The following is a 13,250-nucleotide window of genomic DNA, read 5'->3' as shown; positions in this document are numbered from 1 at the left end:
CAAAAAATATAAGATCCTAAAAAAAAAAATAGCAAAAAGGAGCAATTTGTGAAAAGAAGAATGTGTTATGGTCACATTGCTTATATTCCAGAAATGCAAAATTGGTTCAACATTAGAAAATCATTTTTACAATTTACTATCCTAACAGATTAAAAGGGAAAAATCATAAATTATCTCAACAGATTAAAAAAAGTTTGATGATTTTTAACATCCTTTCAAATTAAAAAAATTAGCAAACTAGGAATAGAAAGTAAATTCCTTAATCTAACAAACAGTATCTATTTTAAAAGCAGCAAACATCAACTTAACAGCAAAACTGAAAACTTTTCAAGATCAACCAAGTATGATAGCTGTTTGCACTTCTATTCAATCTAGCACTAAGTCTTAGTGATTCTATATCCAATATATATCCCAAATTCATTCCCTTCTATCTTCACCACCATAATTCAAGCTGCCCTCATCTCTCAAGTAGAATATTACAATTTCCATCTCATTGGTCTCCCTACTTCCACTCTTATCCCCCTGAAGTCCTTTCTCCACATAGTAGGCAGTTATGTTCTTAAACATAAATCATCTTTAAGACATTCCCTATGTAAAACCCCTTAAAAGCTTACCATTGTACTGAAAATAAACTCTTTACCAGGAACTACAAAGCTTTACAAGATCTGGATCCTGCTTGCCTCTCAGACTTCATACTTAAATCTCATACCACTGTTTCTCTCTCTGTGCTAGACACATTGGCATTTCTATTCCTGCACAAACAAAGCTCTTTCCCAAGTCTTCAAATTTTTATTTGCTATTATTTCTTGGCAAGAAAGTCAAGAAAAGTACAATTTGTATCACTGGGTATGTCTCCTTTGTAGCATTACCACAACTGTAATTTAAGTCTGTTATGTAAATTAATTATCCCTTTTATCTTCCCAAACTAACTGATGGAAGAAATTTTGACATATTGAAGTATGGTGAAGCCACTGTCATCAAGCCAGATTACACATGATTTGGCTTGAACTTTATTCTAATTAGAACAGCCAGTATTAAAGCTTATCTAAAATACACTATACATGTGCTTTAGCCATTAAAGAAGAGGGTACACTGTCCAGAAGTAAAGAATGTCTGTTTTGAAGATAGACATAAAAGCCTCCCTTTCTGGGATGTCAGTGCTAGTACTCCTTTGATGATAAGGCTCCATTCCCAAGCTCCAAAAACATAATGACCGGCTGTGTATGTGTTAATATTTCTTTAAGAAACATTGAAGGAAGGTACCCTTGTTATAGTTGATGTTCTTTGTTCTGACAAGATATAAAGCTGCACTGAAAATCATGCTTCTCCGGAATAGTTCTTCAGAACTGAAAGGCTGTCTCCCAGGCTATACTTCTTAGTTTGGCTCAAATAAACTCTCTTCTGTTCTTATTTATAGATTGACTAGTATTTGCATCAACATATCCTTGCCTAAACAGTAAACTCCATGAGAATAGGGCTGGTGTCTCTTACGTTTACTGTCACATTTTAAGAATTTGGCACAGTGCTTAGTAAATAATATGAGCTCAATAAACTCAATGCCTTCCATATTTTTTTCTCCTTTTAGAAATATTTTCAAGTCCATATTCAAAATTCACAGATAAAACTTAAAGTACTATCAAACTTGTTGCTCAGTCACCAAGTTGTGTCCAACTCTTCACAACACCATGGACTGCAGCACACAAGGCTTCCCTGTCCCTCACCACCTCCCAGAGTTTGCCCAAGTTCATGTCCAGTGAATCAGTGATGTCATTCAACCATCTCATCCTTTGTCAGCCTCTTCCCCTTCTGCCTTCAATCTTTCCCAGCATCAGGGTCTTTTCCAATGAATCACCTCTTCGCATCAGGTAGTCAAAGTATCAGAGCTTCAGCATCAGTCCTTCCGAAGAGTATTCAGGGTTGATTTCCTTAAAAATCGACTGGTTTGATCTCTTTGCTTTCCAAGGGACTGTCAAGAGTGCCACGGTTCAAAATCATCAATTGTATGGCACTCTGCCTTCTTTATTGTGCAGTTCTACATCTGGACTTCCCTGGTGGCTCAGACGGTAAAGCGTTTGTCTATAATGTGGGAGACCTGGGTTCGAGCCCTGGGTTAGGAAGATCCCCTGGAGAAGGAAATGGCAATCCATTCAAGTACTATTGCCTGGAAAATCCCATGGACAGAGGAGCCTGGTAGGCTACAGTCTATGGGGTCACAAAGAGTCAGACACAACTGAGTGACTTCACTTTCACTTTCTACATCTGTACATGACTACTGGAAAAACCATAGCCTTGAGTCATCTAAACATATTCATTGTTTGAAACAGTCATTGTGCATAAGCCCTGTCTCTCTGCCAGACTTAGTTAGCACTTAAGTGATAAAGAGTTGAAGCTTACTGATGTCCTCTTTTAAAAATACTCTATTTATTACATATCTGTAAGTTCCACTTCCAACAGAAATAGACTGCAGACTCTCACATTAAGCCTCATGTGTAAAATGCTGTTATGGTTGAACTTTTGATCATCATCACATTCATTGATTATTAATTGGTTCCAAAACTGTGCACCAGGCACGTAAGGAGGGGTGCTACAGCATACTCACAAAGGGGTTCTGGAATATTTTAAATTTCTGAGAGAAACAATTCTCAACATCTATCTACTGCTAGTTCAAAAGAGTACCCATTGACCTTACACTAGTTTTGGTTACATATTATTGCAAAGCTGGATTTTTGGCAGTTGCTGTGATATAAAGCAAGTACTTTTGATCAATGTGGCCCCAGAAATGAGCATGGCAGTATCCGATTCCAAGATCTGAAAGTTGCATAGTGTTCAACATGAAATGGAGAAGGACACTATGAACCTTGTTCCTCATGTTCTCCACCTGCCTTTTGTCTATGGAAAAACTTTACCCAAAGAATAAGCATAATCAGAGAAGTGAGAAAATGCAGATACAAAGGAAAACAGCCAAAGAGACCACATAATAATAGTTTAGTCATCAAGCATAGTAAAGGACCTTTAGTTCCTTCTCAAGGGCTATAGATATTATTCTGGGCCATATCCTGTGAGCTCTTAAAGATACTGAAACCCCCACCAGGTGGAAGAAGTGAACTACACGATGACTAGACTGTAGCCATGACATAAGCTGCCACTGTTCAGAGAATTAGTCTCAAAGAAACGGGAACAAGCCCATCCTAGAACTGAAGATCAACTGTATTTAAAATAATCAAGATGATGTTGGTCAGACCACCACATGATCAATTTCAAGATGACTGTCAGAGCTGACTGTGCTGTTTCTGCATGTAGCCTCTCCCTTTAAAATCTGTTGCCCACTGATCATCAGTGGGGGAGAGTTGGGCTTTGAACAGAAGTCTGCCCTCCTAGCCTGTTGCCAGCATCCAAAAAGAAGCAAACTTTGCTTTCCACCAACCTTGCCTCTTTATTGACTTTTGAGCGGTAAGCAGTTGGACCCCATTTTCAGCTATAACAGGTGCACATATCCAATCAAATAATTGCGATTATTTAAGAACAAAATAAAATATCTTTTCATTCAGTTTATGTATATATCGATAATCTCAGATATTCAGATGACACCACCCTTATGGCAGAAAGTGAAGAGGAGCTAAAGAGCCTCTGGATGAAAGTGAAAGAGGAGAGTGAAAAAGCTGGCTTAAAACTCAACATCCAAAAAACTAAGATTATGGCACCCGATCCCATCACTTCATGGCAAATAGATGGGGAAACAATGGAAATAGTGACAGATTTTATTTCCTTGGGCTCCAAAATCACTGCGGACAGTGACTGCAGCCATGAAATTAAGACGTTTGCTCTTTGCAAGAAAAGCTATGACAAACCTAGACAGTGTAATAAAAAGCAGAGACATTACTTTGCCGACAAAGGTCCACATAGTCAAAGCTATGGTTTTTCCAGTAGTCATGTATGGATGTGAGAGTTGGACTATAAAGAAAGCTGAGCGCCAAAGAATTGATGCTTCTGAACTGTGGTGTTGGAGAAGACTCTTGAGAGTCCTTTGGAAAGCAAGGAGATCAAACCAGTCCATCCTAAAGGAAATCAACCTTGAATATTCATTGGAAGGATTGGTGCTGAGGCTGAAGTTCCAATACTTTGGCCACCTGATGCAAAGAGCCCACTCATTGGAAAAGACCCTGACGCTGAGAAAGATGATTGGATGGCATCACCGATTCAATGGACATGACTTTGAGCAAGCTCTGGGAAATGGTGAAAGACAGGGAAGGCTGGCTTGCTGCAGTCCATGGGCTCTCAAAGAGTCAGACACGACTGAGCCACTGAACAACAGTTAATATATTTCATAGTGTCCAGTGATATAGACTCTAGACCTGTGCTATATCAGATAATTTAAATTTAATTAAAATGCAATAAAATTTAAAATACCATTCTTGTCACAATTAGCCACACTGTAGGTGCTCAACAGTCATATGAGATTAATGAGTACCGTGCTGAGCAATGCAGAAATTAAACATTACCATTAACACTGGAAGTTTTATTGGTCAGCACTGTCCTACTACCAATATCTAGGGTATCTTTTACTGTCTCTTACTTAGCATCAAACACATCATTAATATTACCACTCCAAGTATTTTTCATTCAGTTTACATCTACTTGTCACCTTGTAAAAATTTCCAGCCATTTCACGTTGTCAAGAAAAATCATATCACTTGGAACGCAACCTTTACAGTACGTTAAATTCACATTTCAAATCATTCTTTCCTTCAAGTTCCACCTCAAATACCACTTTCTCCAAGAAGCCTCCTCTAGTCTCCATTGCCAAAAAGCATTAAATAAGCTGGTCTGTGTTCCCACATTCCTTTAGAATGTCCTGTAATCCTTTACAGTCTTGCTTTATAGTTATCTGTGTATATCAATTCCTTCCCGTTCTGGACTGTAAATTCTAGATGAGGGACTGAATCATCTGCTCCCTGCCCGAGCACAAGACAAGGAATCCAATACAGATCTGAGGAATTAGACTGATCCAATTCAACTGAAAACTTCAATCTTCATACCTAAAGTAAGCTCTGCTTTGGTCTTCTCTGTCATACCTCTATAAACCTATCTTTAAAATTCCAATCGACAAAACATATATTTTTAGAACTTTTTTCTGAAACTCTACTATTGAGACAAACAGCAAGAAAAGACTCCTTAACTCTGGCTTAATAATGCACCGAGGATTTTTAAAAAACTTATTTGTGGCGTACTAATACTGGCTTTATTTATGTTATTACATCCGCAGAAGACTCAAAATCTGCTCAGTGCCGCTAGCACTCAGATCAGACACTGTAAATAAACCATAAACCGAGAGTTTAAAATCACATTTCTGTCACTTCATTTATAGCTAAGAAAAGACTGAGTAAGAAATGCAAACACCCGTGAGTTCCCCAAAGAAGGGAAAAGGAGGTAGGTGCTAGGGAGTCCTGGAGCCCTGACAGAAGATGGCGGGGCGGGACGCGGAGAGAGCCGCGGGCCAGCGACCCAGGGCCGCTCGTGGGGCCCAGGTGTGGATGGAGACTGCTAGCGGGGCGAGAGGCGGCCCAAGTGCAGGCCGAGGTGAGAGAAGAGCGAGTCCTGCACCGGGGGAGGGCGTCCGTACCTGAGCCCAGCGAGTGCTGAGGCAGCCTGGCTGTAGGCGCGTCCCTCTCCTCCCAGCGTGGGGCCTTGAGTCCGCTCTAACAAAACCTAAATCCCGCGGGCGAAGACCAGGACGAAAGTTACTCGCCGCGACCCAACGGCTTCACAAATTCTCCTCAGACTTGTTTGTGGTCCGCACGCTCCTCACATAGCTCACCCCCACCCCTTCACAAGTCTCCTCACAACGCCCAGAGGACCTCTGTAAAGCATTCAAATCTAACCGCCTAGCGGAAGCGCAGGCGCAAAGCCGCTCAACGCGTCGGCCCCGCCCCTTAGGCGGCAGACCCTCCCTAAGATTACTTCAATCAAAATTTTTTCCCAGTTTGTATGCCAATTTTATTTCTTTCAAGGTTATCTCATTTTCTACGGAATTTTCCTTTATTCCTCCCCACTGCAGATTCCTCACTGCATGGGAGCGGCCATCTTCTTTTTATTTCTTGCTGTAAAAAAGATCGGAGCTTTGCTTCCGTACAAAATGGCGGCTCCCATTCCATTGCGTCACATCCCCCTAGTTTTACTCCCTATAGCTACCAGGAAGGAGTAGGCTTCTGGGACGAGGTGGCCGAGTGGTTAAGGCGATGGACTGCTAATCCATTGTGCTCTGCACGCGTGGGTTCGAATCCCATCCTCGTCGGATGTAGGTTTTATTTTTTCGCCACTGATTTGAACCGATGACGGTAAATTTCCTTGCGGAATGGAAAGAGTTGCTTATTCATTGCAAGTATGATTTACTAGTCGACTTTGAAACCTCCGGTTTGACTCTTGAAAGACAGCTTTTGGAGCATTCTGATCTCACGTATAAAGAAAAAGGGAAAGAGACATTTTCTGGGAATCAGAGTTAAATAATGCGTTTAGTGTATTTCTAATGTAGCAAAAAACAGTGCATAGAATCCCACGATTATCGCTATTTACATATGTTCTAGTGGTGGTCTGCTCAGTAGTAATTAACCGAGCTCCTGACTGAGGAACTTCGGTTATTGTGGACTCTAACCCCAGCGTTTTTCATACCTGTCGTTACTATGAAAAATCAGATTTTACTTCAAAAGCTACCGTGAGACTCAGTGTTCAGGGTTCTCTTTCAGTCCCCAGAAGGCTGCAGGTGCTTCAAGAAAAGTACTCAACGTTAAAAAAAGATGTTGACAGCACTTGGAAACTTGGTAGTTATCTATAAGTCAGAGAGGTGAAGACATAGCTGCCTTCCCAGAGGAGAAAGTTTTAATTCTTCTCTTGGATTTAAGCAGAGAGGGAGTAGAAAAAGAATAGAGATTCTCCTCCTGAAGGGTCATCAGGCAGTCTTTCAACTACATTTAACCACCGTCATTTATCCAGTGTTTATCTACAGGCACCACAATGAATTACAGCACTTTAATTCACAATAACCCTGTGATCACGACAGACATGTTTATTATTCCATTTTACAGATGAGGACACTAAAAGATAAACTTGTCCAAGGTTATACAGCTTTTGTAATTCCAGAAAAGGCATTTATTTAAGTCTATCAAACTCTGGTGGCCCTTATCCGCCACCCTATATGGTGCTGCTGCTGCTGCTGCTAAGTCGATTCAGTCGTGTCCGACTCTGTGCGACCCCATAGACGGCAGCCCACTAGGCTCCTCTGTCTCTGCGATTCTCCAGGCAAGAATACTGGAATGGGTTGCCAAGTCGCTCAGTCGTGCCTGACTCTAAGCGACCCCATGGACTGCAGCCTGCCAGGCTCCTCCGTCCATGGGATTTTCCAGGCAAGAGTACTGGAGTGGGGTGCCATTGCCTTCTCCTGGAAATTAGTAAAAAGCGCTCTTCAATCCTTTGCGGTCATGGTTTACACATTCTCTCCGCACTGAATGGTACCCCAGAACCTGACACTGGGCAGATACCTTCAGCCCTGAGAGTGGAAATCAGGCTCCAGTGACTCCTCCCACACCAATCCAAACCCCTTAGGAATGTAGATACCTCCCACAGCTGAGGGCTGAGGGTCACCCCAGCACTTTGCTTTCTAATCCATTCACCACCCTGTTGCTTGAAAGGATTTCAACCTGGGTTCCACACACTCCCAAGGGGTCCATGGATAGAACTGAATTGGTTATTTGGTTGGGAGAAAAAAATTGCAGCTTTATCTTCATTAATCTCTAATTGAAAACACTTCCTTCTATTAATAAAGGTAAGCAACAAAATACAGTACTATTAACCTTACCTGTGATTTTTGTCACCAACTGAAATAACAGATATTGTTGTATCATATTAGCAATATGCAATACTGCTATTGTTTTATGCTCATTACTGCTATAGTACTTCAATATACTGGTAGTTATTGGACCTATCATTAGATCTTGTAAACTTAAGCATTCATGAGGAAGTATATGCATTGTATTGTTGGTTCACCAATTTTTTAATTTTTAATTTTATTATAGTTGATTTATAATTTATTAATTTCTGCTGTACAGCAAAATAATTCATATATATATATATACACATACATTTTCATATTCTTTTCTATTATGGTTTATTACAGGATATTGATGTAGTTCCCTGTGCTATACAGTAGGACCTTGTTTATCCATTCTATATGTAATAGTTTGCATTTGCTAATCCCAGCCTAGATAGTATATTGAAAAGCAGAGATATTACTTTGCCAACAAAGCTCCATCTAGTCAAGGCTATGGTTTTTCCAGTGGTCATGTATGGATGTGAGAGTTGGACTGTGAAGAAAGCTGAGTGCCAAAAAATTGATGCTTTTGAACTGTGGTGTTGGAGAAGACTCTTGAGAGTCCCTTGGACTGCAAGGAGATCCAACCAGTCCATCCTAAAGGAGATCAGTCCTGGGTGTTCACTGGAAGGACTGATGCTGAAGCTGAAACTCCAATACTTTGGCCACCTCATGCGAAGGGTTGACTCATGGGAAAAGACCCTGATGCTGGGAGGGATTGGGGGCAGGAGGAGAAGGGGACGACAGAGGATGAGATGGCTGGATGGCATCACCGACTCGATGGACGTGAGTTTGAGTGAACTCAGGGAGTTGATGGACAGGGAGGCCTGGTGTGATGCAATTATGGGATTGCAAAGAGTCGGACACAACTGAGCGACTGCACTGAACTGAACACAGTCAAAGGCTTTAACATAGTCAAAGAAGCAGATGTTTTTCTGGAATTCTCTAGCTTTTTCTCTGATACAGTGGATGTTTGTAATTTGATTTCTGGTTGCTTTGCCTTCTCTAATCCAGCTTGAACATCTGGAAGTTCAAGATGTTCATGTACTGTTGAAACCTAGTTCTCGGTTCACATACTATTGAAACTTCTTAGTTTGGCTCAAATAAACTCTCTTGTGTTCTTATCTGTTCTATTTTGATAACTGTATTCCAACATAATTGGTTGACTTTATATTACAACAAACTTAATTTTATGCATTTAAAACCAATATTCTGAGAAGGGACCCATAGGCTTCACCAGACTGCCCAAGATCTGTGTCACAAGAAAAGGTTAAGAGCTCCTGAGGGATTTTCTGAAGTGTCCTCAACACATTAGTCTTAAAACCCCTCCCCTGAATTAGGCCTTTTTCTGTCTCCCCAAAACCTTTGCAGATGCTTTACTTACTCCTCTCCCTGGATCATGCTCCTGCTGCCCAACACCTCCTTCCCATCAACCCCTTCCTGGCTGGCTCCTGCTCCTCCTTCAGATCTCAGCTTTGATGTCATCGATATCATGAAGACTTTCCTAGCCCTGCAACCTGCAGCTCCTTCTTAGATTTCTCCCGCCTGGTCCCATGCTCTTCTGCTTCTGGGTCTTTGTACCCCTCCTAGATGTTCCTGTAGCTCTGTGTGTCTTCCTCAGCATTTGACAGATGGTATTTAAATTGTCCATTGGTGCTTTGACCTCTCCAAAGAGTGGCAAGTCTACATCATTTTTCTGAGTTTTGCCTGCTTCTCACAGTGATGACTTCCTATGGAAAATTGATAAGGTCTATCAATGTGTCTAGTCTCTATAAATAAAAAGTGAGTGGGTTGTTTTCTCAAAGGAAGATCTTCAGTTGTAAAAATTCTGAAACTATAAAGCACTGGAAGTGTCTTGAGGTTAAAAAGAAGAAATCATGAGTGGAAACTCACTTTTCTATTCCTCATTTCTTTACCTGTTTTCATGCTTAGTTCATTTGTGGTTTCTTTCATATGAAATTGCAGTAAGTCTTGCTGTGATGGTCCCAGTTTTTTTGCATTTCTGTGATCTATTGATGTATAAGAGTTGTGCTTATTTTACCTCTTTCTACGAGACTCAAAAGGATTAAGGCTAACACAGAAAGGTAGAGTAAATCTCAAATCCAGAGAAAAGATTGTAAATCTCCTCTTGGATTCTGTCTGGAGTCACAGCTGGAAAAAAAAAAAAAAGGATTAACAACATGCCAGATTATTTAAAAGCCTAGGGGTGGTGGTGTGGGGACTTGGATTAGTAATGGAAAAAGAAATTTATAATAAATGAAGGCAGTAAGAGTTAGAGGCGCCATCTACTGGAGGAGCTACAACTGAAGATTTGGACAAGATAGTTCTGCCTGATCTGCTAATACATTTTGCAAGATTCCCATTACTGACTCCCACCCCCAATTTGTCACAAGCCACAGATCAAGGAAATCATTCTCCATCAACACCAGTTCTTCATAAGTCCTATCCTGAACTGTTGCAGGACCCCTCAACCTCTGGAAGACCAGAAATAAAGAACTACTGTACAGCCAAATTGCATTACCAAGATATTCCAGATCTCTTTATTATTTCAGTGCCAGGGAATGAATCTCCATTCTGAGTCCAACTTCAAGAAGACCAATTCTCAATGGAGAATGAGGTGCTCTGGAAAAAATTGTCCAGTGTATAGTTGGTGATGGTCTGCTGCCTGGGCAGGCCCTTATGTGTCAGCCTCCCTCACAGACAAAGCTCTGAAGAAGTGAAATGTGTGTGTGTGTGAGCCCTCACAAAGTTCTAAAGGAAGAAGTGAAATGTGTGTGTGTGTGTGTGTGCGGCCTCCCGTTGTTTCTTAAACTCTTATAAGAAAAACCCAGACCCAGGGCTGTAAGACTTGCAAAGGTTGGTTTTGAGAGGTAGGCAATGATATAAGTTAAATCCTTCTATTCCTTACCATTAGGAAGTGTAGTCCCACTGGGAAACATCTCTGGGAAAACATTCATGACAAGGTCTGTGATGTGATGCATTAGTCACTCAGTCAGGCCGGACTCTTCACAACCCCATGGGCTATAGACCACCAGGCTCCTCTGTCCATGGGATTTTCTGGCAAGGATACTTGAGTGGGTTGTCATTTCCTTCTCTAGAGGAATACTTCCTGATCCAGGGATCGAACCTGGGTCTCCTGCACTGCAGGCAAATTCTTTACTGACTGAGCTATGAGGGAAGCTCCAAGGCCTGAAGAGGTTCAAGAATTAATGCAAGAATTCTCTGTTGAGTTGGTGCAACACCAACTCAAAACTTTTTTCTCAAATCATTCCCTTAGCTTCATGCTATCATATGAAAACCTCTACTTTGCCAAAATAACTTCTGGGAATGCCTAGTAAGCTGAAAACTAAATAATATGTCATATTGAAGATCAATTAGAGCAAAAATTGAAATCTAGCTTATAGTAAACTTGCTTGGGGAAGACAAAATGAATAAATGCCAATAGAATTGGGGAAATGGGGAATAACACTTGCTATAGCCCATGCTTTGTAACTTCTGCAAAGATAGCTATGAATAGATAGCAAGCAACAGTACACTTTTCCTGATCATAGTGAGAATGAGCAATGCCCGAGATTTCAAATTTCAAAATTTTCTTTTGAGATCTTCAGAATGAAGTAAAACTGGGTCAAACTCAACTTCAATAGGGTGAAATTAACAGATGATGGCAAGACCTGAGGACATGACTGGTGATCCATGGAGTTAGAAACAGAAGCAGTAATTCCTTTTCTGATTGTGGTACTGTGGAGTAGAAAGTTTTTCATATTTCTCTTTGGGCTAAATAAAAGGCCATTGGCCCTGAAAACCCCTAATGACTAGGTTCAGAAAGCTTCTGAGTCAGGGAACAAGAAGGCATCCACATATGGAGAGTGACCCACCTGCACTCTATGGAGTCAGAAGCGCCTGTGCTCAGACCCTTCCAGACCTTGCCCTATGTATCTCTTCATCTTGCTGGTCTTTTCTAGCCTTTAATATCATTTGTAATAAACCATAAATCAAGAAAGGAAACTGTTTTCCTGAATTCTGTGAGTTATTCTAATAAATGGTTGAACCCGAGGAGGGAGTTGTGGGAAATTTTGATTCACAGGTAACAATCTAGACCTGCCATTGTCATTTGAAGTGGGGACAAGTTTTGTGGGACTGAGTCCTTAATTTGTGGGATCTGACCCTATCTCTGGGTAGATGGTGTCAGAGGTGAGTCAGATTGTAGGATACCCAGCCTGTGTCAGAGAATTGCTTGATGTGGGGAAACCACCACATATTTTAAAAGTACAGAGTATTCTGTGAATAAAGAAAAGTGAGTTTTTCTTTTCTGGTATTTAAAATAAACACAGAAGCAGAGAGTAGAATGGTGATGTCAGGGGTTGGGGGCAGGGGGAAATAAGGAACTGCTATTCAGCAAGTATAAGGTTTCAGTTATGCATGATGATTTTAAGTTCCAGAGATGCTGTACTGTGCCTATAGTTAACAGTATCATATTGTACACACGGATTTGCTAAGGGGCTGATCTCACATTAAGTGTTTTCACCATAATAAAAAAATAAAACTTTTGTGAGTCACAGGACACTGCCAATAAAGTGAAAAGACAACCTACAGAATGGGAGAAAATATTTGCAAATTATATATCTCTTAAGGGTCTTATACCCAGAATATATAGTCTTATAATTCAACAACAAGCCAATCCAAATTTTAAAAGGGCAATAAATTTGAATAGACATTTTTCCAAACAAGGTACACAAATATCCAACAAGCATATGAAAAGATGTTTAACATTATTAGTCCCAAGGGAAATGCAAATCAAAACCACAATACTACTTCAATCTCACTAAGATGACTATAATCAAAACAATGGGAAATAACAAGTGTTGGTGAGGATGGAGAGAAATTGGAACACTTGTGCATTTCCTATGGGAATGTAAAATGGTTCAGCTACTGTGGAAAAGTTTGGTGATTCCCCTAAAAATTAAACAAAGAGTTACCATATGACCTGGCAATCCCACTCCTTGGTATATACTTGAAAGAACAGAAAACATGTATTCAAACAAAAATCTGTACACAAATGTGCACAGCAGCACTATTCACAATAGCCAAAAAGTGGGAACAACCCAAACGCCCAATGAATGGGTATAACAAAATGTGGTATATCCATGCAATGAAATATTATTCAGCCATAAACAGCAATGAAGTACTGATGCATGCTATGAATTGGATGAAGCCTGAAAACATCATGCTAAACAAAAGACGACAGACACAAAAGGTCACATGTTGTATGATTCCGTTTGTATGAAATGTCCAGAATAGGCAAAAACCATAAAGACAGAAGATTGGCTAATCGAATCAGGAGCTAGGTGGAAGAGGAAATGGGGATTGCCTGTTTAATGAATATGGGTTT

General features: G+C 40.6%; 1 protein-coding gene and 2 non-coding genes across 3 annotated transcripts in view; 2 read left to right on the top strand and 1 right to left on the bottom strand.

The window, feature by feature from the left end:
• KNL1 (kinetochore scaffold 1) overlaps positions 1–6,111 on the bottom strand; it is a 63,436-nt gene extending 57,325 nt beyond the window's left edge. Inside the window, 1 exon segment of the mRNA XM_061430772.1 lies at positions 5,621–6,111. The gene's annotated coding sequence lies outside the window, so the exon portion shown is untranslated.
• Positions 6,112–6,210: 99 nt separating this feature from the next.
• Positions 6,211–6,292, top strand: TRNAS-GCU (transfer RNA serine (anticodon GCU)). Its single transcript has one exon. It is a non-coding gene; the product is annotated as a tRNA-Ser (tRNA).
• Positions 6,293–9,898: 3,606 nt separating this feature from the next.
• LOC133256303 (small nucleolar RNA SNORA26) lies at positions 9,899–10,014 on the top strand. The gene has a single exon (XR_009739176.1). It is a non-coding gene; the product is annotated as a small nucleolar RNA SNORA26 (small nucleolar RNA).
• Positions 10,015–13,250: the final 3,236 nt, after the last annotated feature.

Source organism: Bos javanicus, chromosome 10 (assembly GCF_032452875.1).
Source record: "Bos javanicus breed banteng chromosome 10, ARS-OSU_banteng_1.0, whole genome shotgun sequence".
Classification (NCBI taxonomy): Eukaryota; Metazoa; Chordata; class Mammalia; order Artiodactyla; family Bovidae; genus Bos; species Bos javanicus.
The sequence above is the reverse complement of the archived record's forward strand: the minus strand, read 5'-3'. Positions and strand labels throughout refer to the sequence as shown.